General features: G+C 49.5%; 1 pseudogene; it reads left to right on the top strand.

Annotated features, from left to right (window-relative positions):
* Nucleotides 1-24072, top strand: part of LOC139825811 (dynein axonemal heavy chain 9-like) — a 248318-nt pseudogene that overhangs the window by 34799 nt on the left and 189447 nt on the right.

Genomic DNA, 24072 nt, shown 5'->3' with positions numbered 1-24072 from the left:
TGTTCCTCTGTGGGAGCAGGAGGTGACGCTGTCAGTCCAGGGAGAAGCTGAGTAACAAGAAAAAAGCTGCTGTCTGAACCCTGGGTTTTTTCCAGTGGCTTTGCCAGAGCTGAGAGTCCTCTTTGCAGAGCAGGAGAAAGCCCAAATCTCTGCGCCTCACCTGCCCAGAGGTTTTAGCGTGTCAGGGACAGCACCTTGGCTGGAAGGCAGATGGATTTTAGGTCCAGCCCACTCCTGAGGGTCGCCATCTGGCCTTGGACTCTGGAGAGACTGGGCTGACCCTCTCTGGGACACTGAGCCCTTGTTGCTCACCTTACTTCACTGTCTGCACTCAGCCTTGGGCTTCTGACCCACTTCTGTACCCTCTGAACCCACGGTGAGGATTTTACTATGCCCACGTTGTCCTGCTGCTACAGCTGTGACAGGCTCAACCACCTCCAGCTACACCCAAAAGATGGGAACACTTCCTAAATTGACCGGAGAGAACATGGGGCTGTGGCCAAGGCAGAAGGGCTGGCACCGCTGCTCTGGTGGCTCACAGGGCAGGACCAACTGCAAAGCAGCATGAAGGTCCTGGGGAGGGAAAGGCACCGTGGCCCAAAATAGGATGTCCCCATGCCTCTGTCCTGCTGTGCTGGTCAAACCTGGAGGAACAGCAGCAAAGGGGCCAAGAGCTGGTCTGCTGTGTTTCCCTTGGGTGTTCAGGTCTTCTTTTGAGCAGGTGAGTCTTGAGGCTGCTGAGAGAAGAGCACAGAGAGTTTGGGTACGTGCACCCACAAGCACAGGCAGGACAGTGAGATGCTGGCTTGCATTGCCCTTTTGCACCAGGATGAGGCCTCTGGAGTAAAGGTTCAGTAGAACACCAGTGACAAGGGGGCATTGTCAAATACAAGGGCATGGGACGGTGAAGAGGGGGTGGTGCTTTCAAATGGGCATTCCCATAGTGTTCAGTCCTGTGAAGTTCCCCTTTCTCTTGTGTCAGCAAAATGTGGAGGTGAGTCTGCAAGGCACCAGAGCCCTGGCTTGCTCTGTTAACAGTTTAATCACTCAGCGTTGATGTGTAAAGTTGGGGAGCAGCAACTCTGGGTTGACTCAAGCCCAATTGGCAATGCCACTCTATCTTGAGGAGGCTGAGGCCAGACCTTCTTGCTCTCTGCAACTGTCTGAAAGGAGGTTGGAGCATGGAGGGGGTTGGTCTCTTCTCCCAAGTAGTAAGAGATAGGATGAGAGGAAGTGGCCTCAAGTTGCACCAAGGAAAGTTCAGATTGGATATTAGGAAAAAATAATTCACAGAGAGGATTGTGAAGCTTTGGAATAGGCTGCCCAGAGCAGTGGTGGAGTCACATCCCTGGAGGTGTTAACAAATGTACAGATGGGGTTCTTAGGGACATGGGTTAGTGGTGGAGTTAGGTTATGGTTGGATTCGATGATCTTGAGGGTCTCTTCCAACCAGAATGATTCTATGATCTCATGTGTGCCAAGCTGCCATGCCACTGGGAATGGCACCCTCTCCTGTGTCCCCAGAGATGAAATACAGCCGGCTTTGAACCCCTGGCAGCAGACTGCAAGCTGGACCTTACGTTTTTTTTGAGCCCGTGCCTGTGTTGAGAGCCCCTGGCAGGCTTAGGAGAAAGAGCCCTCAGAGGGCATAGCAAGGCCGGAACAGGATCACGGCAGAGCCTGGGAGGTGCAGGGGATGGATACCCAGGCTGGTCTTGTGGGTGTGGAAGAGGAGACGCAAGAAGGATGGGGCCATTCTGTGGCCTAGAAAACCGTGAATTTCCTGACTGTGAACTTGCCTGGAGGTAAGGAACGCAATAAGCTGAGAAGGGAGGCTGTAAGCCAACCCTTTGTCTTCTGATCCCAATCTTTAACTATTTTCACTTGGTTTATTTCAAAACCCTTTTCTGAATTTTAAAGTTCTCTTGTTTTGAGATGACCATTTGTAGGGCAGAGGTGTAAGCAGTCCACTTGGAAGGACTCATCCACCCAAGGTAACATTATACAGGCCACAAGGACTGAGGCTTCATGCATTGGGATGAGCCTTTGGCCCAGGTCTGCAAAGCACCCTTGAGCCCTTTGGCCTCAGAGAAGAGGGAGGAGAAGGTTGCAGGGCTGCTAAGTCTCTCACGCACTCCATTTTTACCTTGTGATTATTTTGAGTTGCTTCAGATGACAAAGCAGCCCTTGACAGAAGGAGAAAATTGTGGCCATGCTACCAGCAGCAACATCCGTCTGTCTGGTTTCTCACCCCCCGCAGGGCTGGTACCTGTGTGCTCATTGCCATGAGTCCTCAGCTGTGGGCAGCTCTTGTAGGACAGACTCAGCCCCGCTGTATTTCAAAGTGTCGTCTTTTTCTTCCAGGAAAACCAGAGCCTCTTACTTGCAGACCCAGCATCTGACATCTGGAAGGCCTATGTGGATGACGTGGATGAGATAGTTCTGGATGGATTCTTCACTGCCATTGAGTGCTCACTCAAGTACCTCCTCGAAAACACAGGTAACTGCTGGTTCCTCAGCTCTGGCCGTGATACCATCTTCAGTCTCACCAAAAGGAAGTTTCTGTTTTGTGCTTTGACTTGTGGTGGTCTTTCTACTCTGCCTCTTGCATTGTCTACAGCAAGTGCTGGAGGAGCCTCCAGACTCAGAGGGTAACTCTGTCCCCTGGTCACTGGAGCAAAGCCTTGCTCAAGGGAAGGGACAGAGATGACTGTGCACCATTTGCTGGGATTTGTGAACAGACAAAATTGAGGCATCATTCCAAGTCTGTTCTTGGGCATCAGCCATCTCCTGACCTCCCATGCACAAAGCATCAAGGTGACACAACCTTTCGTTTGTGGAGAGTCTCAAGAGTTGGTTCTGTGGATGAAAGACATGAAAGAAAAACCTCCATCACTGAGGAGTGAGGAGAGGGGTCACCAAACCAGAGCTCCTGCCTAAGGCTGCCACGGAGGGTCACTCTGCTGAGAGCAGCTGTGTCCAGCTAAAGCACATCTTCAGAACGCTTCCCTCCTGGATGTGGAGGCACACTGAGCTGGAGAATTGCATCCAGTTCCTCACCATCTTGTTAAAAACAAGCACATAATTTCACATTTGTGAAACCAGTTGGTGTTTTATTTTTTCATGCCTTTCTCCACTAAATTAAAGAGCCTCTTGGTTCCTGTTGTTTTTCTCCTCTTTAAGTACTTATGCGCTGTAATTGTTCAGCTCTCAGACTCCCTTTTGATTAGCTGAAGAGCCTGGTCTCTTTAAGGCTTCCCTCCACAGCATTTTTCCGGTCCTTAAATCACTTGTGTCTCATCTGTTCTCCAGTATCTCCTGTGGGTACCAGAACACCAGCTGGTTTGGCAGCCTCCCCTCTGCGTTGTGTGCAGACACAATGTCACTGGACCCAGCGAGTGGGTGTCCCACCTGCCTGGTGTCCCTGTGGGGCATGTGTGTGTCTTGTGGTGGGATGTTAGTGGTGGCTCTAGATCACTTTTCTCCCCTTCAAAAATAACCTGGCACCTCTGTTCTTCCCTACCAGATCCCAAGGCAGGGCTTCCTCCCCTGTTTGAGGTGCAGCTGGATTTGGTGATCCCAGATTTGATATTTCAACCCTCCTTGGACCCTGGCACAAACGACGGCTTCTACGACGTGGTGGAAGGTCTTCTCAACGACATCTACCGGATCTCATCGCTGGTGCCCAGGCTGGCTGAGCACAGCGGCTTCCTCCACTACCAGGTCCGTGGCTGTGGAGCTCCCTCACGCTGTGTGGCAGTGAGGAGGTGCCACGCTGCCCCCGCATCACTGCGAGCTCCTCTCCTCTTCTCTCCAGGCTGACATGGAGGACATGGCTGACCTGGCCGACATGCGCCATGAGCTGATGGGGCGTGTGCAGGCCGTGATGGCGGCCTGCTGTGATTACCGCAGTGCCTTCGACCACTACTCCTACCTGTACGGGGAGGACAGAAAGGAGTTCTTCCGCCAGTTCCTCCTCTACGGGCACATTCTCACTGCGGCAGAAATCGAGGCCCATGCAGAGAACGGGGTCCCTGAGTCACCTCCCACGCTGCAGCAGTTCCGAGAGCAGATTGACTCCTACGAGAAGATCTATGAGGAGGTGAATCGCATCGAGCCCATCAGCGTTTTCCAGAGTTGGATGAAAGTTGATGCTCGGCCTTTCAAAGCGTCTCTGCTGAACGTGATTAAACGGTGGAGCTTGGTGTTCAAGCAGCATCTCATGGACCACGTCATGCACAGGTAGGAACCGTTCTACCTCTTCTTCCCAGAACCAAAGTGGGTTTCTCTTGTGTTGGCTGGGCTTTATCATTTCACACTGATAAGCAAAAGGCTAATACAGGAGCAAGAGGAGGGGGCACACACCCCCTGCCAGCTCCATCGCATCTCTGCTGACTTTCATCCCCTCGTCTCTGCTGGGAGCAGCTGGTCCAGCTGAGTGTGTAAAGTGCAAACAGTTCCACGAACTCGGTACCATCGACATCCTGCGAGCTGATGCTCCTACGACCTACTGTGTGGTGTTGGACAGGATGTCTGTTTGTCTGTTCATCCTGGTCCAACTAATCTAATCTCTTCTAGGGCTCTATGCTTATTTTGTTGAATTTGCCATCAGTAAAGCTGCATTAATGCCATGAGATACTTGCTCCGTTTCTAAATGCAGTGCTCTTTTGAGTGCACTCTTTGTAAAAAAAGTAATTTGGGTTGCCTGGCATGAGCAGTCATGGGGAGGCAGTTTCAAGGTTACGAAAAGGAGGAGCTTTGGATGTAAGTTTTGAATTAACATGTGTTCCCTGCTCTGAATAGCTGCTCAGCCGCCTGGTCTCTGCAGGATGATGTGTTAGGTGATTTATTTGAGTAGTAGCAGCTGAAGGATGCCACAGGGCTTGGATGCTTACGAAGAAATATTTACAGACATATGTACTAGTGAAGGCTGCTGCGTGTGGTGGCTGCTGTGATCTCTTGTGTTCTTTTCAGCACGATGATTCCTGTGCAAAGAGGTTTTTGCATAGGTTAGAACAGGCATTTAGGAGTTCTTATTAAGAGCTCCTGACTCAGCAGTTTAGTCTTTAATAGGTGAAGTGTTTAGGGCTCTGTTTTGGTCCAGCAGCATCCACAGAATTTAAGCGGGCACTTCAAAAGTAAGCGTTTTGAGAAGGGAAGAATGGAAAGGACCAAAGATCCAGGAGCCCATCAAGCTCTGCTAACAGTGTCCAGCAGCTGGTGAGATCAAGAAGCAGGTAGGGAAACTTCCCCCAAATAGTCTCCTTGTCTCTAACCATTCATACCTGAGGACTTTGAGAGTCATGGGTTGTACCTTTGTATCTAAAGACCTGGATGGATTTTTTTTTCTCCCACAAATGTTCGGTTGCTTTTCTGAACCGCTGTGAATTTTTAACATCTGCATCCTTCTGCAGCAGAGACTTACCCTCTGAAATAAGGCAGCGTGCGAAGAAGAATCCCTGTTTGTTGTAGCTTTACAACCTACCAGGTTCATTTGTTGAATTCTTGTATTGGAAGAGATGACATGAAAACTGTCCTTTCAAATTCACTCTCTTCAGACCACAGACCCGAGCTCACAGGTCTCCCTTATAGAATCATAGGATAGAGTCATAGAATCTGTTTGGTTGGAAGAGACCATCAAGATCACAGAGTCCAACCATAACCTAACTCTGGCACTACCCCATGTCCCTGAGAACCTCATCTATATGTCTATCCAACCCCTCCAGGGATGGTGACTCCACCACTGCCCAGGGCAGCCTGTTCCAAGGCCCGACAGCCATTTCTGTGAATAATATTTTTCCTAATACCCAATCTGAACCTCCCCTGGAGAAATTTGAGGCCATTTTATCTTATCACTTGCTACCTGAGAGAAGAGACCAACCCCCTCCATGCTCCAACCTCCTTTCAGACAGTTGCAGAGATCAGGTCTCCCCTCATCTCCTGTTCTCCAGGCTGAACAGCCCCAGCTCCCTCAGCTGCTCCTCGTAAGACTTGTGCTCCTCAAATGCCTTTTCTCCAACCTGTGAAGTCCCAACCCATTTATCCGTTCCTCACAGGAAGCTGTAGCACATCTATGGATCCCTGTGAGCATGAACTGTGGTTCTGATGCCCTCAGCATGTTGCCATGTGATGGGCAGAGTTAGCCAGGCCTTTCCCTCTCCGTGCCAGTCCAGCTGCCTGGATGATTCCGGTAGGAACTGCTCTCATTTGGTGCTTTCCTGTTTTGTGTTCTACAGCTTGTCTGACCTGGACGAGTTCATAAAAACTGCTGACAAAGGTTTGAGCAAAAAGGTTGAAAAAGGCGATTATGATGGTTTGGTGGAGATCATGGGGCATCTCCTGGCCGTTAAGGAAAGGCACAGTGTCACCGATGCCATGTTCGAGCCCCTGAAGCAAACCGTCGAACTGCTGAAGACGTATGAGCAAGAGCTGCCGGAGGAAGTCTATAAGCAACTGGAGGTGGGTGAAAAGCTGCGGTGGACACGGCGGTTTGCCGAGTAGCCAGCGTCAAAGAGCATGAGCTTAAGAGCATTGCAGGAATATTTAAAGCCCCACTCCCTGTCATTAGAGGGCCTCAGTGGATAGTATTTTACTATTGTGGGATGTGCCTTAATAGCTCTAAATTTTGGAGTTATATTGAGATTTTTCTTTTAAAGCAGAGATTAAGCCTTTTGTTATGTATGAAAAACATAGAATTGCCTGCTCCAACTCTCAGCGATTACTCTTGAAAAAAATTAATGCATTTTCAAATACATCTGTTAATTAGTTTGAATTATAATTATTTTTAAATAAGCCAGTTCTTGGCAACTGTGGAGATGGGAAGGATAATGTTGGCAGAGGAGTCGCCTTCTCATAGGACTTCAGTCCTCCACTAGGTCTATAACACCCAATCTGCTTGACCCAAAGGACATCACTGGCAGCACGTTATGAAAGTATTTCAGCACCTTTCCACATCTGGCCCTGATGAACCAATTTTTCTTTGGGGAATTCTTCTCATTTCTGGACAGGGGACCATGAGGTGAAGGTTGGAAAAGCCTGTGGGATGCCCAGCCAGCCTTGGGGAACTGGCAGCAGTCACCATGTTACGGTGGAGGAGCGTGTGGCTGCATACTGATGGATACCCCTTAGTCACGGGGCGTTGTGTGCAGAGGGCTCTGTGTGGGACACCAGGTTTAAGGCAGAGCTTTTTGGGGAGAAGTTCCTCCCTCTGCTGCAGGCTTGGATGGGACCTGAGCGGGGTTCAGCAATCCCCCAGTTTTCTGCTGGTGCAGCCGTGATCCACGGGTGGTTGTATCACCAAATCTGACACGGGTAAGGGTCCTAAAGATAACTGGATTCCTACAGACACCCTGAAAAACAGAAGAGCTGCATTAAATGAATGTTTTGGCTGCTACAGCAGCTTCAGTTCAGCATAAAAAATGGTGCTATGGGGAACCCAGCTCTGCTGATTCCTCTGCCCAAGAGCTGCTTGCTTGGTGCCTGTTTGTGCGTGTAGATTTGAACAACTGATTTATTTTTCTGACAGAAGAAATGAGGTATGCAGGGCAGCCATTCAGATGGAGGAGATAACAAAACAGTTTCGTTCTTTCTGGCAAGTGACAGCAACACATAGTTGAATAATTCATTCACTGCTGTGCACAGTAGGAAAACCAAAGTAAGTTCCTCCAGGTACCGCTCCCTCCATGGCCATGAAGATGGATGGGCTGGAGCTGATAGTTTGTATGAGAAGGACAAGGAAGCAGCTCCATGTGTGCCCTGCTATGGTCATGGATAGTGATTTCTACAGAGACTGGAACATGAAGTGCCAGAAAGAGACCCCTCAGGAGGGACTGGCCCTGCTCTGGCCGCCTCTGCTGCCTCCAGGTTATTTCGCTTCTTTGCATAGTGTTGGTGCATCTCCATTAGTCTTCTCAACTATGTGCACTGGGATGAAAAGAAGCCCAAAGTCTTTCCTGTAGGCTGGCACAGTACCTGGGGAAGTGGGAGAGCAAAGCTGTGGGACTTGAGGACAGCAGAGCCCTGGCTGGTGTCACTGTCTGGGGTGAGGATTTGGCTCGAGAAGTCTAGTGAGAAGAGAAGAAATCAAATCTCTTTCTAAATAAAATCCCAGGTGCAAAGGGTGGATTGTTAGCAGTGCTGTGCACCAGCAGCTTGGATGCAGTCCTGAGAAAGAAACTGTCTTATTTAGTACTAATATTATACAGGCAGGCTGGAGGGATTTGCCCCAGAAAGCTCTGTAGAAGTCCTTCTGGCATAATATCTTCTGCTCTAAGAGCTGGCTGGAAATTTCCCAGGCTCTGTTTCTTAATTAGCTCTGGGAAGCCGGACGATCTGATGAACTCGCATCCTCAGCCCACCCTCCTGCCTCCAGCCAGCTCTGGGTCCCGCTGGGGTCGGTGTCAGGAGAACTGTGCTCTCTCAACCACCGAGCCATCCTGGGAGCCCAGGATCTGGTCTGGGACCCTTCTTCTGAAGTTATTTAACATGTTTTTGCAATCAGAGCAGTCAGTTTTAAAGTCTCAGTCTTCATTCGTCTTCAAAATTGTGGATAACTGATAAGTTTTATCCCAAATTGTGTTTAGCTTTTGCATCACAACAAAACTTCCTTGCAGTTTTAGGCATGGAATCTGTTGCTTTTCCTGTTCTGTGGTTGTCCATAAACAGATCAGTCACATCTTATATCAAATAGCAAATACTGCCTACCGTCATTTAAATTTTGCTTGCAGGAGCTGCCAGAAAAATGGAACAATATAAAGAAGCTGGCGATAGCTGTGAAGCAGCGTGTGGCTCCTCTGCAGGCGGACGAAATGACAGTTGTGCGCAAGAGCTGTGCGGCGTTTGATGTTGAGCAACACAGATTCAGAGAGCGATTTCGGAAAGAAGCACCATTCAGGTACAGTGAAATTATAACATCAGAGAAGCCCTGAGGAAGAAAAGCTTCATGGGATCATCTTGGAGTGTCCTGAGGATGTGTTCTTGAACCCTTGCATACATTTCCTACCTGCTCACGGTGTTGTATCTGTTATGCCCTGGGTGTTTTGTCCCTGCAAACACTGTAAGGTGTTAGCAAGAGATTCAATCTGGATGCTGAGTGCACAATATTGCTTAAAGGGGTTGTCAGCAGTGCCATGTGGCTGCACCATCAATGGGTACTATAGATGTATCATGTCTGCTTTGTGTCTCAGAGGCACCATTTGTTTTATGTTTTCTTTAGAAGTTGTTACAATATCACTTATGAAGAATAAACATTTCTTTCTAGGTTTGACACCAAAAAGCCTTATCAACTGCTGGATACAAAGCACATTGAGATTAAACAAATGGAGTCAGCCATGACCTCGATTTATGAATCAGCTGGTCTGTTTGAAGTCATAGTGCCAGGCTATAAACAACTGAAGCAGTGCCGAAAGGAGCTGTGTCTTCTCAAAGAGCTCTGGGATATGATCTCCCTTGTGGGCACTTGCCTTGATGACTGGCAGACCACCAAATGGGCGGATATTAACGTGGAAAACATGGATCTGGAGTGTAAAAAGTTTGCAAGAGAGATTCGGAATTTGGATAAGGAGGTGAGGGCGTGGGATGCTTTCACTGGGCTGGACAGCAAGGTGAAGAACATGCTGACGGCCCTGAAAGCTGTGGCAGAACTTCAAAATCCCGCCATTAGGGAAAGGCACTGGAATCAGCTGATGCAGGTGACGGGTGTGAGGTTTGTGATGGACTCGGACACCACGCTGGCTGACCTCCTGAAGCTCAACCTCCATAACTTTGAGGATGAGGTTCGTGGCATTGTGGACAAAGCGGTACGAGAAATGAGTATGGAGAAAGTCCTGAAGGAGCTAAAAATGACTTGGAGCACCATGGAGTTTCAGTATGAGCCTCACCCCCGGACGAACATCCCGTTGCTGAAGTCAGACGAGGAACTCATAGAAACTTTAGAAGACAACCAGGTGCAGCTGCAGAATTTAATGACATCCAAATGTATTGCTTTCTTCTTGGAGGAAGTGTCCATATGGCAGAGGAAGCTGTCCACAACAGATTCCGTCATTTCTCTCTGGTTCGAAGTGCAGCGTACGCGGTCTCACTTGGAGAGCATATTCATAGGCTCAGAAGATATACGGGCACAGCTTCCTAAGGTATGAAATCCCAAATCCTATTTTTCCTGTGTGGAAAGCGTTGAAGAAGAGCCTCCATTACACAGAAGAAGGTTGTCTATATTGCCGTGTTCCCCCAAGCAGGACTGTTCTCTTGCTGCATTGCTTTCTTGGAGGCTCCCTTAATGCTACAGCAGTTTCCCCAGTGTTGCCCCAGGCTGTTTTTGTACTGTTGGTTGTGCCTGAACCCTGCTGAGAAACTGTTTTTCCTCCCCTCCACCATTGCACAGCAGATGCAGAGTTCCTGGAGGCTGAGCAGGAGGCTGCTGGCTTCCTTCAGTGATACAGGCATGTTCCCTCTTTCCTTGGAGGGGAGAAGACGGAGATAATTACTCAGATGGTGCAAATTGTCAAATCAGAGCTGGACCAGGCAGCTTTGCAGTATCCGCTTCCCTGCCTCCAGTGCTGGTGCAGCAGGAGAGCAGCTCTTCTCCCACTTCAGCTTCAGAAAATTGAGCAGAGTTGTCACTGATGCCCTCCTCAGGGTTGTGACCTCCTCAGGGCTGTCTTTGAGTCCAGCTTCCAGTCTTATTCCCTATTCTCTTGATTATTTAGAAAATCTTCCAAGCTTGTTCCTGGCCCCGCTGGACCACTCGCAGCCCTGTGGAGGAACCTGCCTTTCACTCACGAGTGACCCACAGTTGGCTGTGTGACCCCCGTCCCTGTTCACGAGCAGCATCGCTGACAGCACCACTGTGGGACGAACACCCACGAGGGGATGTGCGCAGCCCATTGACCCCTGGACAACACACTGTTCTGTCTCCAACCCTGCACTCTGCTCTGCTTGGACTGTTCCTCCATCTGCTTCAGAGAGCACGCTGTGCTGAGTGTCCTGGGGGCAGTTTTTGGCCCCTCACACCAAGAAAGCCCTTGTGGTGCTGGAGCAAGTTGAGAGAAGGGAATGGAGCTGGTGAGGGGCTGGAGCACAAGTGTGATGGGAGCGGCTGAGGGACCTGGGGGTTCAGCTGGAGAACAGGAGCTGAGGGGAGACCTTCTGATCTCTGAACTGCCTGAAGGGAGCTTGGAGCCAGGGGGGTCGGGCTCTGCTCCCCAGGAACAAGCGCCAGGAGCAGAGGAAACGGCCTCAAGTTGCGCCAGGGGAGGCTGAGGTTGGATCTGGGGAACAATTTCTTCCCCAAAGGGCTGTGGGGCATTGGAACAGGCTGCCCAGGGCAGTGCTGGAGTCACCAGCCCTGGAAGGTGTATAGATGAGGAACATGGTTTAGTACTAGATTTAGGTTATGGTTGGACTCAGTGATCTCAATGGTCTCCTCCAGCTAAATGATTCTATGATTCTGGGCACACCTCGCTCACTGGGCAATATATACAGGTGCTGATAACCAGTGCCCTGAGGCTGTACCATGTGCCAGCAAGCTCTTAATATCCAGGAGCTATCTAATGTCATGTATGAAATTGCATCATGATTTACATTTGCATCCTGCTGGGCAGCTGTCTGCATCTCAGTAGCTGTCTGGCAGTGGTATGAACCATAGAACCATAGGATGTCCTGACTTGGAAGGACCCATCAGGATTGTCAAGTCCAACTCCTGTCCCTGCACAGGACACCCCACAATTCACCCCATGTGTCTGAGGACGTTGTCCAGTCTCTCCTTGAACACTGTCAGGTTGGGGCTGTGACCCCTCCCTGGGAGCCTGTTCAGTGTCCAGCACCTCTGGGTGAAGAACCTTTTCCTCATGTCCCACTGCCCTCCCTGGCACATCTTCTGCCATTCCCTGGGCTCTGTCACTGTCACAGAGAAGAGCTCAGCCCTGCCCCTCCTGCTCCTGCTGAGGAACCTGCAGCCCATGAGCTCTGCCCTCAGTCTCCTCTGCTCCAGCTGAGCAAACCCAGGGACTTCAGCCGCTCCTCATACGGTTTCCCCTCCGAACCCTTCACCAAGTTCATGTCCCTCCTCTGGACACCCTCCAGTAGCTTTATCTCCTTTTCTCCTGTGTCCCCAGCCCTGCACACAGTGAATGCTCCAGGTGAGGCCGCCCCAGCACAGAGCAGAGCGGGACAATCCCCTCCCTGCCCGGCTGGCCGTGCCGTGCTGGATGCACCAGGACACGGGGCCCTCTTGGCTCCAGGGACACAGGTGGCTCAGTCAGCAGCTTCTCTTCCGTAAAAGAAAGACTGAAGCTCAAAGTCTCTGTAGCTGAGCACCCTCAGGATGCATCCAGGGCTGGGGGGATGTGCTGACAGGCTGTGGGATGCTCACCTGGAGCTGGATCTGTGGCGTGAGTGTAGGGAGGGCTCAACCTTCCAGATGGAGCCTTGCTCCTGGGGCTGAACACAGGGTAGCGTGGAAGTGTTACCTGGACTGCTTGGAACACTTGTTCAGTGTCCCGCCTCACTTAGGAGGCCTGACCTGGGAAGAAGGGAGGAGCAGAGATGTTTTGAACATAGCTTGCTTTATTCTTCAGTGTTTAGCTCCAGAAATTCAGAGTCCCTGTTAGATATGGAGCATAATTGTTGACGTGGGCCTCCGGTGCTGACATGGGGTTTCCATACCCTCATTGAAGGCAAGGAAGGGCTCTCCTCTACAAGAGTCATCATACCCGTTTTGTGGATGGGTGTTGGGATTCCTGTGCTGTAGCAGGAGGGGAGGAGTGCACTCACATGAGGCTGGGAGCCTTTCCACGGTGTGGGAGCATCTCCTGCTGCTGCAGCCAGGGAAACTTGGTACTTCACCTGGACATGGGAGAGAGAGATTTATGAGGTTTTCCAAGGGGAATTAAATCCCATGAAAATGGTTGGTCCTAGACATTGCCTCCTGCATGGAGCACTTTATCCACAACCCCTTTGGGATACAGTGACAAGAAGGCAAGTGCCTGTTTGCAGACTAGTTTCAGGCAAGTCAGTGGAAGAGCCATTCTGGAATGGTGGAGGGGTCCCTGTCTGCACTGGACAGAAGGTTTTCCCCTCAACCCAAAGACAGCACCCAGAGGATGGAGACCTTTAGCACAAAATCCATGTTTTACCATGAACATGTTTGTGTTGCTTTTTAGGACTCCAAACGCTTTGAAGGGATTGATGTGGACTTTAAAGAACTGGCCTATGAAACTCAGAAAACCCCAAATGTGGTTGAGGCCACCAATAAACCAGGTCTGTCCCAACAACTGGAGGACATTCAGAGTAGGTAGGTACAACTTCAGTCCCAGGATTTTGTCAGAGACTGGGATCAGCTCTAATAAGTTGGTTTAACCTGTGCTCCAAGGCTTTCCTTCTGGACTGTGCGTTCTTTGCATTCACACATTGAGTCTTTTTATTCATGATCCATCACCCTGAAGCCCCCAAGGTGGATTCTGGCTTTGCGTATGTGCAAACTCTTATCTTGAATATTGATTTGCACACATACAAAGCTAGGCACTCAGTTGGTTTTAATAACATGTGGCCTCACTGCCACCCCAAATTTGGTGTCTTAAATATCTATTTAGCAGTCCAAGCAGGGATATCTGCAGCAGAGCTGATCCCATGTGCTTTAATTAACAAAATTATCTTTGTGTGTGTACCCTTCACAGATGGTATAACTAAACTCCCTGAGAAAGACCTTAATGTCCAGAGATGGATACAGTTCTCACCTAACATATGAGCTACTCTACCTGGAACACACCTAACAAGTTAACGTGATAGCTGTTGTGTCAGTAATAACTATCCATTTAAAATAGAGATCTAATTTTACTTCCTAAACAGATAAGGCCCGTGTTCCCCACAGAGGACTAACTGCATGTTATTTATGAACTTTGAAAGCTCAGCAGCAGTTTAACATGTAAACACTGAGAGATTCATTTTAGAACGGAGCAAACAAGTTTCTTTTCAGGCTTCACAAGCACAAAAAGCTGAGTAGGTTTGAATCAGACTTTAAAATGTGCTCATTAGAATAAAAGCAGTTTTGGAAACTTTCATCCTAGTGTGAAATCACCTGTGGCGGTTGAGAGCTTGTCTAAAACAGTAAGTCAGACTGCAAAGCCTTTCTAGCCTCTTCTTCCACCTGTGTTTCTGCTTTTTGGTGAGGATTCTCTGACTCTTTGTCTGTTTGACCCTTGGGAGTGGAGAGAGATCTATGAGTTACTATGTGCTTTGTTATCTATTTGGAAAATGCTGTAAAGGACCAGCCTGCAGGCTCAGCTCATGTCTGGCATTTCCCCATGGGAGGGGAGAATCTGCTCGATAACCCAAACTGTAGCACGACACATTAAAGGATATTCACCCGCCTGTCCTGGGCTCTATTTTTCTGCTCTTCTCCCCAGGTTGTCCCTGTGTGAGAAGGCTTTGGCTGAATATTTGGACATGAAAAGATTGGCCTTTCCCAGATTTTACTTTGTTTCTTCAGCAGATTGATTGGATATTCTTTCCAATGGCACCAACCCACAGCTGGTAAGCCTTGCACTATGTCACCTTCACATTTTCCAGCTGTCAGTAATGTCAGGGTGGAAGATGCTGTCTAGGGACTCAGCTGTAGCTTATCCTTTCTTGAGTGCCTTTTCTCCCACCCTCACTTGGATTAACAATAACTCTTTCACTGCTGGCCTTCATCTGTCGTCTCTGAAAGGCAATGCGCACACTGTATGTTGTCCCATCTGTCCCTGGTGATGCTTGCAGATGGTTCTGAAAGCACTGCACAGAGCAGAGCTATGTTCTTGATACCATAAAAACAGTGGGTTTGTTTCTGCTGGGATACAGTGAGGTTGGGGGAAACCATTTCTTGAGGATCTCAGCCAAAACTTGTTGCTGAGCTTGGTTCCCCAAGCTGGGATGCCAGCAAACAGCATCTGTTGTTGAAAGAGCCACAGGCCGGTCATTCAAATGTGACAGTGTTGACAACCGAGGGCTTGGAGACGTCTCTGTTTTTAGGCAGAGGAGACATCTGCTAGTCAGCCACTTCTTCCTTCCCCCATGCAAAGGTCTTTGGGATGGCCTGTTTACAGGGGAAGAGCAGAACACAGCCTGGAAGAGGTAAGACAGCTGGTGGTCAGACAGTGGCTGTGGCCAAGGCAGGACTTCCTTGGGCTGCCACCCACCCCTGCACAGCTCTGCTTGGCCTTGTTTGGGACGCATCTTTTATTCAGAGGTTGGTGCATAAAACCAGTCAAAACGTTCACAGCAAAAGGCGAGTGTTGGATGATGAACAAAGTCCTAATTCTGTCTTTTGGTAGCGAGTATTTTCACTTTCTTCAGGCTTTCCACCATTTTCAGTATTGATGTGAGCACAGGAATGGAGCAGGTTTGCATGTGTATTTGGAAATGCTGTTGTTTACCTCTAACCTTTAACGCTGCTTCTATCTGTGTCTGCTGCTGGGTGATTTCAGCCCACAGAGTATCATAAATACATAGTTGATTGATATTTAAAATGAAGAGGAAAAAAAAACCACAGGAAGCAAAGATACTGTGTTGAAATGCTCTGTTGAGTAAGAAGAAATTCCTGGTGTTTTCTGTTATTCAAAAGTATTTGCAGTAAAATCAAAGTAAATGTCAAGCAGTATCATACATAGATACACTCTCAGCCTTCCCAATGTAGTTTCAAAGTCTGATGATTCCTAAAGGAGGATTAAATACACAATGACATTATCCTCGTGAACTGGGTGCTGAACTTGTGCAGATTCAGGTGCGTTCGGGCTCTGGCAGCAGGATCGCAGCAAGTGCTGGGGCTGTGTCCGAACCCTCCAGACTGGACAGGGTCTGGGAAGGGGCAGCTGGGGATTTGTGACCAGAAGCTTCTACATGTAAGAAAAAGTTTCTACGGTTTACTTACGGTTTGAAAAGAGATAAGCTTATGGCCTCAAGATACGCTTAATGGCCTCAAGTTGTGCCAGGGGAGGTTCAGATTGGATATTGTAAAAAAATTCTTCCCAGAAAGGGCTGTGGGGCATGGGAACAGGCTGCCCAGGGCAGTGCTGGAGTCACCATCCCTGGAGGGGTTTAAAAGACATTTAGACGAGGTTCTTAGGGACATGGATTAGTGCCAGAGCTAGGGTATGGCTGGACTTGATCCTGAGGGTTTCTTCCACCCAAAATGATTCTGTGATCTGGGGGGATGCTGAGTGCCCTGTGCTTCTCAGAGTCACTTAGCACCTCCCAGGGTTTGGCCCTGCTTGTATGTGTGTGAGAAGCTGCGTCCACTTGCAGCACAGCTCATGAGAGGGAGGGTTGTAGTTCTTTGTGAGTCAGTGAGTCAGAATTAGATGGACAAATCCACCTCCACCCTTCCTTCTCTGAAAGCATCAGAGCATTGGGCATCTCACGCAGAATCCCAGAATGTCAGGGTTGGAAGGGACCTGGAAAGCTCATCCAGTGCAATCCCCCATGGAGCAGGAACACCCAGCTGAGGTTCCACAGGAAGGTGTCCAGGGGGTTTGAATGTCTGCAGAGAAGGAGACTCCACAGCCTCCCTGGGCAGCCTGGGCCAGGCTCTGCCACCCTCACTGAGAAGAAGTTTCTTCTCCAATTTAAGTGAAACCTCCTGTGTTCCAGTTTGAACCCATTCCCCCTTGTCCTATCACTGGTTGTCACCGAGGAGAGCCTGGCTCCATTCTCCTGACACTCCCCCTTTATATATCTGTAAACATGAATGAGTCCCCCCTCAGTCTCCTCTTGTCCAGCTCCAGAGCCCCAGCTCCCTCAGCCTTTCCTCACACGGCAGATGCTCCACTCCCTCCAGCATCTTGGTGGCTGCGCTGGACTCTCTGCAGCAGTTCCCTGTCCTTCTGGAGCTGAGGGGCCACAACTGGACACAATATTCCAGGTGTGGTCTCCCCAGGGCAGAGCAGAGGGGCAGGAGAACCTCTCTGACCTACTGACCACCCCCTTCTAACCCACCCCAGGTACCATTGGCCTTCCTGGCCACAAGGGCCCAGTGCTGGCTCATGCTCACCCTGCTGTCCCCAGGACCCCAGGTCCCTTTCCCTCATTTCTCATCTCCCCTATGTGAGTTTTTCTACCTCTCTGCTGTAATTGAGAGAGGCAGCTGCTGTCTGGGACTGCTTTGGGAGCTTCCCCTTTCTGTGGGGACGTCAATCCTAGGAGAATCTCACCTTCATTGGCGTGGGGCGCGCAGTGATGCAGTTGTGTGTTACGCAGTGGTCTGGAAGAAGTGCTGGTGACCTGCTCAGCTCCCAGCAGGCAGATGCTGATGTTGAGAGCCCACAGCATCTCCCTGTTGGCTTTGCAGACTCAGATGGAGGTGAACAGGAAAGAACTGAATTATTCTTTTCCTTCTGGAAGAGTGCTTTTGGTGAACATGGTTGTTCTATAGGAGGTCTGGGCTGTTTATCATAGGTCTTAGGCAGAAATAAAGATCTTTCTTCTCCATGAAAGAGAATTTAGGATATTTCACTAGCACAAAATCAGTTTCTAGTAGTGGAAAAACAGGAAAGTTCATAGTGAAGAAAACTCCACGTTGTGCTGAGAATAGGATGAGGTGGAGAAATGGCTACAGACTTCTCATCACTACATGTAGGGAAATTTGGGGTAGGAGTCATGAGGTGTTTCAATGTTTTCTATGCTTTTGCTCTGTATGGAAGATTTCCCAATGGAGAAACATGATTTATTAAGGCATGTCTGTTTTCTAAATTACGTAGAAATAGGTGGAAGTATTACAAGAGACAGCAAGAGGCTTTTGTTGGCAGTATGTTGGCCACATTTGAGAAGATGTGGTGCTACCTAAATATCCAAGATATTTTGTTAACATGATTTTGCTTGTGACATGTATAGTGATCTTCATTCCGCTCGTCCTATCTCGGTTGCTTTATTTATACAACCCGTTTTGCAGGTGCAACGTCATCTTTCCAAACTCTTTGACAGCTTGGCCAGGATGAAATTCCAGCTGGACTCTGAGCAAAAGCCAACCAAGGTTGGCCTGGGAACGTACAGTAGAGAGGAGGAGTACGTCAGCTTCAGCGAGCCCTGTGACTGCAGTGGGCAGGTGAGAGGGAAGTCCTTGTCTATCAAAACTGTCCGGTGGAGTCTGCTCCCCTGCCCCTCGTGTGAGATCCCTTGCCAAGACGTCATAGAGCTTCACTGCTCTCCCCTGGTGCATGAGAAAAGCTGGAAGAGGTGGTGATTTAGTACCTCCTTACACCACAACCTTTCGTGTCACTCTGGATAGGTCCTCACTAAGGGGGGACGTGGATGTCGCAGTCCACTGTGAGAGAAAGAGCTGTGCCATTTTTCTGACTAGGTTTTTAATTTGATTTTTTCTAAGACCTTTTGAAGGTTGGTCTTAAAGCTTGCTACAAATATCCTCGGTGAGGGAGGGGATGCAGACTGAAAAGAGACTAAGCTATTCCATAGTACCTCTGCACGGGTGTGTTTGGCAGGAGAAGGCCTTTTACCTGTTTCTCAAGTCTTCATTACTTCATACCACGAGTGAAAGTATGAAATGTAAGAATCAAGCTACTGCTCAGCTTATCTATCCTGGTAGTTTCACCTTTCTGCACGGTCTATTACAGGAAGCTAAAGTACGTAATACCGGCTACTGAGCTCCCCAGCAATGGAGCTTGCTGCGTTCAGTCTGTCTTCTTGTTGAGGGCTTTGCCTGTGAAATATGAAATTCAGCAGGAATTGTGTTCCCAAGTTTGGCAGCATCTTTCTTCTGCTGCTGGCAGACTGCCCACGTCCCACCAGGGATTCTGTCATGGCCTGGAGGTGGAACACACCTGACCAAATTATTCATTGACGGAGTTCATTTTGGTTCCTCCTGTAGCTAGAGTTCAAGAAAAAAATCTGTCTTCTGTTCTTGGTGTCTGGAAGTAGATGCTAATCCTACAGTACCAGAATTAGCCAAATCTACCCAGTCTGAAGGAGGCTGTGAGGTTTGGTTAACTCATAGAATGTCCTGAGCTGGAAGGGACCCACCAGGATCATGGAGTCCAAGTCCTGTCCCTGCAGTGACAACCCCACAGGTCACCCCGTGTGTCTGAGGACGTTGTCCAGTCTCTCCTTGAACACTGTCAGGTTGGGGCTGTGACACCTCCCTGGGAGCCTGTTCAGTGTCCAGCACCTCTGGGTGAAGAACCTTTCCCTCATGTCCAGTCTAAAGAGAACTGAGATGCTTGCCTCATTTCCTATCTTCACTAATTACCAAAGGCACTTAAGAAGAGCAAATGTGTTACTGGGATTTAATCTCTTTTCCAGGTTGAAGTCTGGCTCAGTCATGTACTAGACAGCATGAGGGCTACTGTGAGAGATGAGATGACAGAAGCCGTCATGGCTTATGAGGAAAAACCAAGGGAACAATGGCTCTTTGACTATCCTGCCCAGGTATCTGCCACTGCTTCTTATCACCACTCAGGCTGGCTCGTGGAAAGGTAGCTCTTGGGTTCCCCATCAGTCCTGCCCTTCCCTTCTTTCAGCAGCTGTGGACAGGCATGTTTCTGGCCTCCACCTTGCTATCCAGGAGAGAGGGAGGATGAGTTGTCCTTTATCCTGACGGTCTCCTGATGGAGTTTTCAGGCTGAGCTCCATGCTCTGGTTGGGGCTCTTGGTTGGGTGACAGAGCCCAGGGGCTTGGGCAGTGCAGTCTGTACAGCCAGAGCAGTGAGAGGTGCAGCAGGAAGGCAAAGTGGTGAGGCCTGATAAGAGTGAAGAGCCCCTCAGATGCACCTCTGACAACCTCGTGGTCTCCAACTCTTCCTCCTCTGCTGTGTCAGGCATGTGAAAGGTGCTGATTTACTTATAACTAGCTGCTAAATGTGTCTATCACTGATACGGTGTTTTAAATGAATGTCATGGAGCAGATCCTTGTTGTACTGTCTGCTGTGACTACTGTATGAAAAAATACTTAATTTCATGTCACAGATGTTTCATCCTTGATCTCCCTGTGGATCCGACACTCTTGAACATAAGGAAGCTTTGGTATTTTCCCTGATACTGAACCAGCCTATTTCCCTAGGTGGCGCTTTGCTGCACCCAGATCTGGTGGACAACCGAGGTTGGGATTGCCTTTGCCAGGGTGGAGGAAGGCTACGAGAATGCGATGAAGGAATATCACAAGAAGCAAGTGACCCAGCTGAACACCCTCGTTACCATGCTGATCGGGCAGCTCTCCAAGGGCGACAGACAGAAAATCATGACCATTTGCACCATCGATGTGCATGCTCGGGATGTGGTGGCAAAGATGATAGCACAGAAGGTTGGTGTTGGCAGTTCAGCACAGTTCTGTGGGTGCTGGAGAGGGGGCTTCAGGGGGCCCAACCACTGGCCATTCAGATCACTGCCGGTCTCAGTGGGAGACGTATGACTAAATTTATTTCTACAATGTTTGTAGTAAGTGTGCAGAAAGCCCCTGTAAGCCTGCAGAGCTGTGCTGTGTCATGGCCCTGCAACACCAACTTGTAGTTGCTGCAGATTCACACCAGGAGTGAGAGCGCGGCACTGCGTCCTGGTGCCAAGACATGTGCTGGTGGATGATGGTGGTGTGTTGGGAGGCTGCTGGACTCAGTCTCAGTTTTGACTTTAGAAAGTAAGAAAAAGCATTCAAGCTTTGTTCTTTGTAGCGTCCTTTGTCTGGTGTGGGGCCACAGGGACTTATGTGGGACTCCCTTCTCCTGCAACACCTCTCCCACACTACTCCCCTGTCCCTGACACCATGCCAAGTGTTTAGCCTTGCAGGTGGGTGGGAAGATGCCCTGAATGTATTGGGTTGTGGCTCTTCCCTCATCTGTGTCATCTCAGAGGCAGCCAGGCTGCTCACAGGGTTTCTGTCTTCAAGGCTCAGCTGGGCTCAGTGGTGCCTCGGTCCAGCCTGGGGTGAAGTGATGCATCTGGACCTGCCTGCTGGTTGTGCAGAGAGCGCTGGCCATGCCTGTCTTTGTCCACCTGTCCCCAGTCTGTTTCCTTGGTGCTGTCTGCAACCTCTTCCTTGTCTAGATGGCCTCTGCTCCTTCTCTCACTCTGGTTGCATTATGAGACCTTCTTCATGACTTGCTGCTTCTTAAATCTATTCAGGAGTCTTTTTGTAAGGCTCTTTCTCTTGGCCATTAATTTTTTCCTCTCCCACCAATGTGGTCACTAATTTGGTTCCTCCCCTTTACTGATGGGAGATGGGGAGGTGACATTTCTCACCGCATTGCAAGGAGGCGGCCTTCCTCACCACACCTGCCTTGCAGTGAGGACCAGTCATCCCCCATGAAAATTTTATAGCAGTCGCTATTTTGGCCCCCGAGCTGCATGTGTCTGGCATCCCCGGCCTTCCTGTGATGGTGTTTGTGGGTGTGTTGCAGGTGGACAATGCCCAGGCCTTCATTTGGCTGTCACAGCTCCGGCACAGATGGTCAGATGAGGAACGGCACTGCTTTGCCAACATCTGTGACGCCCAGTTCCTGTACTCCTATGAATACCTTGGCAATACCCCTCGGCTTGTGATCACTCCGCTGACCGACAGGTAAGTCCCTGGGACACAATGTCATAGCTGGGCTTTGCCACACAGGTAGAGAGAGAGATGCCAACCAAAGATGGATTTAGTTCAGACACCTGTATCCCTCTTGTTCTGTCTCCATGTCCCAGCACTCCAGTGGTCGAGCTCTAACTCTTATCTGGTTTTTGGTGGTACCCTCTGGGGAATTTGTACATCAGATCCCTGGGTGGGATTCAGCTCACACATTAAAACACTTGTGGGTGTCTTCCTGTGCACAAGATGTCCACAGTCCATAAAGCTGGTGAGTCTAGAGAGCTTTCATCCCATCTTGAAGCAGACATCTACCTGGTTGCCTCAGTGGGGACACCTAGGGTTACTTGAGATACTCTGTGTTGTCCCACCTGGCTTCCAGCTGCCAATCCAGAAGTGTAAAAGTCTCCTATGGACCCCTTGTCATATCTCTCCACCCTATGTGACATTTCAGCAACCAAGAGCATCTCAGGTGGCTCTAGTCACCTGTGTTAGTCAGCTGCGTCAAGCCCCCAGGTATCATCAGGTTTTGTTGGCTATATTGACTACACCTCTGTGGCTTATACAGGTAGTATAGATACTCACATGTGGACACCACCCCAGTGTCCATCATCAACATGATGGAGAAACTTTGGGACTTGCTGCAGCTTTGAGTTGGGTTCACTCATAGGCCACCTGAGCAGGTTTCTGTCAGTGACAGGTCTTCCAGAAAAGCTGTCCTTTTCTCATACTGCCTGAGATGTGCCCAATATCCATGAGTTGTATGAGGATCCAGAGAGAACACAAGCTGGACATGAAGAGGTTTGGGCAGACCTTGGTGGAAGATGAGTATCTCTTGGAGAAAACAGAGCTGAGCAGAGGTGGTAATTAATGCCAAGAAGGCTTTCAGCTCAGACATGACCCCTGCTCACGTACAGCTTTTCAGAGGAGAGGCTCTGCTGAGTGCAATGCTCTAGTGCTATTGCCCTGCAGCCCACAGTTGACCTATTGGACATATTTCCTTTTTTCATTCATCATTCACTGTGAAAGATGTTACATCACCCTGACCCAGTCACTGCACCTGACCATGAGCGGAGCACCTGCAGGCCCTGCGGGCACTGGCAAGACGGAGACTACGAAAGATTTGGGGCGAGCCCTGGGCATCATGGTGTACGTGTTTAACTGCTCCGAGCAGATGGACTACAAGGTATGGCTCCCACCTCGGCTGCAGTGCGGTCACATGGGGCTGGGGATGCTCAGGGCCCGAGCAAACCTGAAGGATGAGAGTAATCCAATGGTACCTGGGGTGCATTAGGAGAGGTATGACCAGCAGGTCAAGGGAGGTTGTTCCTTCCGCTCTGCTCTGCCCTGGTGATGCCACATCTGGAGTTGTGTCCAGTTCTGGGCTCCCCAGTTTAAGAAGGAATAACTGCACAGAGTCCAGCAGTGGGCTACAAAGATGCTGAGGGGTCTGGAGCTTCTTTCTTGTGAGGAGAGACTGAGAGAGCTGGAGCTGTTGAGCTGGAGAAGAGAAGCTGAGAGGGATCTGATCAATGGGATCAATATCTCAGGGTGGGTGTCAGAGGATGGACCAGACTCTGTTCAGTGGTGCCCAACGCCAGGGTGAGGGACAACGGGCACAGACTGAAACACAGGAGGCTCCATGTGAACATGAGCAGAAACTTGTTTGCTGGGAGGTGCCAGAGCCTGGCCCAGGCTGCCCAGAGCGGGTGTGGAGTCTCCTTCTCTGAGACATTGAAACCCGCCTGGACCCACCTGTGTGATCTGCTCTGTGACCCTGCGTGAGCAGGGCTTGGACTGGGGATCTCCAGAGGTCCCTTCAGCCCAACCAGCCTGGGATCCTGTGATCACCTCTCTCCAAATCCCTGCTACACTCCTTTAAGCTGAATGCCTTTTCCTTCTCCTCCCGTTCCTTCTCTAAGATTTGCACAAGGTTCTTCAGGAGGCAGAGACCCGAACTATCTTCTCTGCCTCATTATGCATTTCCCTTCCTTTCTGGAGTTAGATTTCATGTGTAATTCTTCAAAAATGTTGGTCTGTTCAGTTGAGACCAAGGCTGCGCTGATAGTTGGACCCTGGTCGTTTCTTCTCGGCGTGCTCGCGACCTGGCAGCCCCTGGCACGGGGAGGGACCTGTCCTGGTTTTCTCAGGATCCTCTCCCAGAATAAACCCAAAACATAGTGAACCTTCAGCCGCTACAGAGCACTGAATCATTAGGCTGAGTCTTGCTCTCTGCCGGTCTGGCACGGTACAGTGATTTTGGTAGCCTCGGATCATATTTCATTTAGCTTATGGGCTCTCCCAGGAAACGGGACCATCAGTAATTCAGCACAAGTGACCTTTAAATGAAACTGGTGCACAGATATATCGAGAAAGTGCAATTAGCAGATAAAGTGGCAAGCTGCGCAGAGCTATAAATATTATAATTGAGTTGTGCCTGCTGTTTCCATGCACTTTTCTAAATACCCACAATAGACTGTAAATTGCTATAAATAAACAGGCTGGGAAATCAAATCAATTTTTTGCTGGAGTTGATTCCA

The sequence above is a fragment of the Patagioenas fasciata genome, chromosome 29 (assembly GCF_037038585.1).
Source record: "Patagioenas fasciata isolate bPatFas1 chromosome 29, bPatFas1.hap1, whole genome shotgun sequence".
In the NCBI taxonomy this organism is placed as follows: Eukaryota; Metazoa; Chordata; class Aves; order Columbiformes; family Columbidae; genus Patagioenas; species Patagioenas fasciata.
This window is presented reverse-complemented; position numbering and strand designations above follow the sequence as displayed.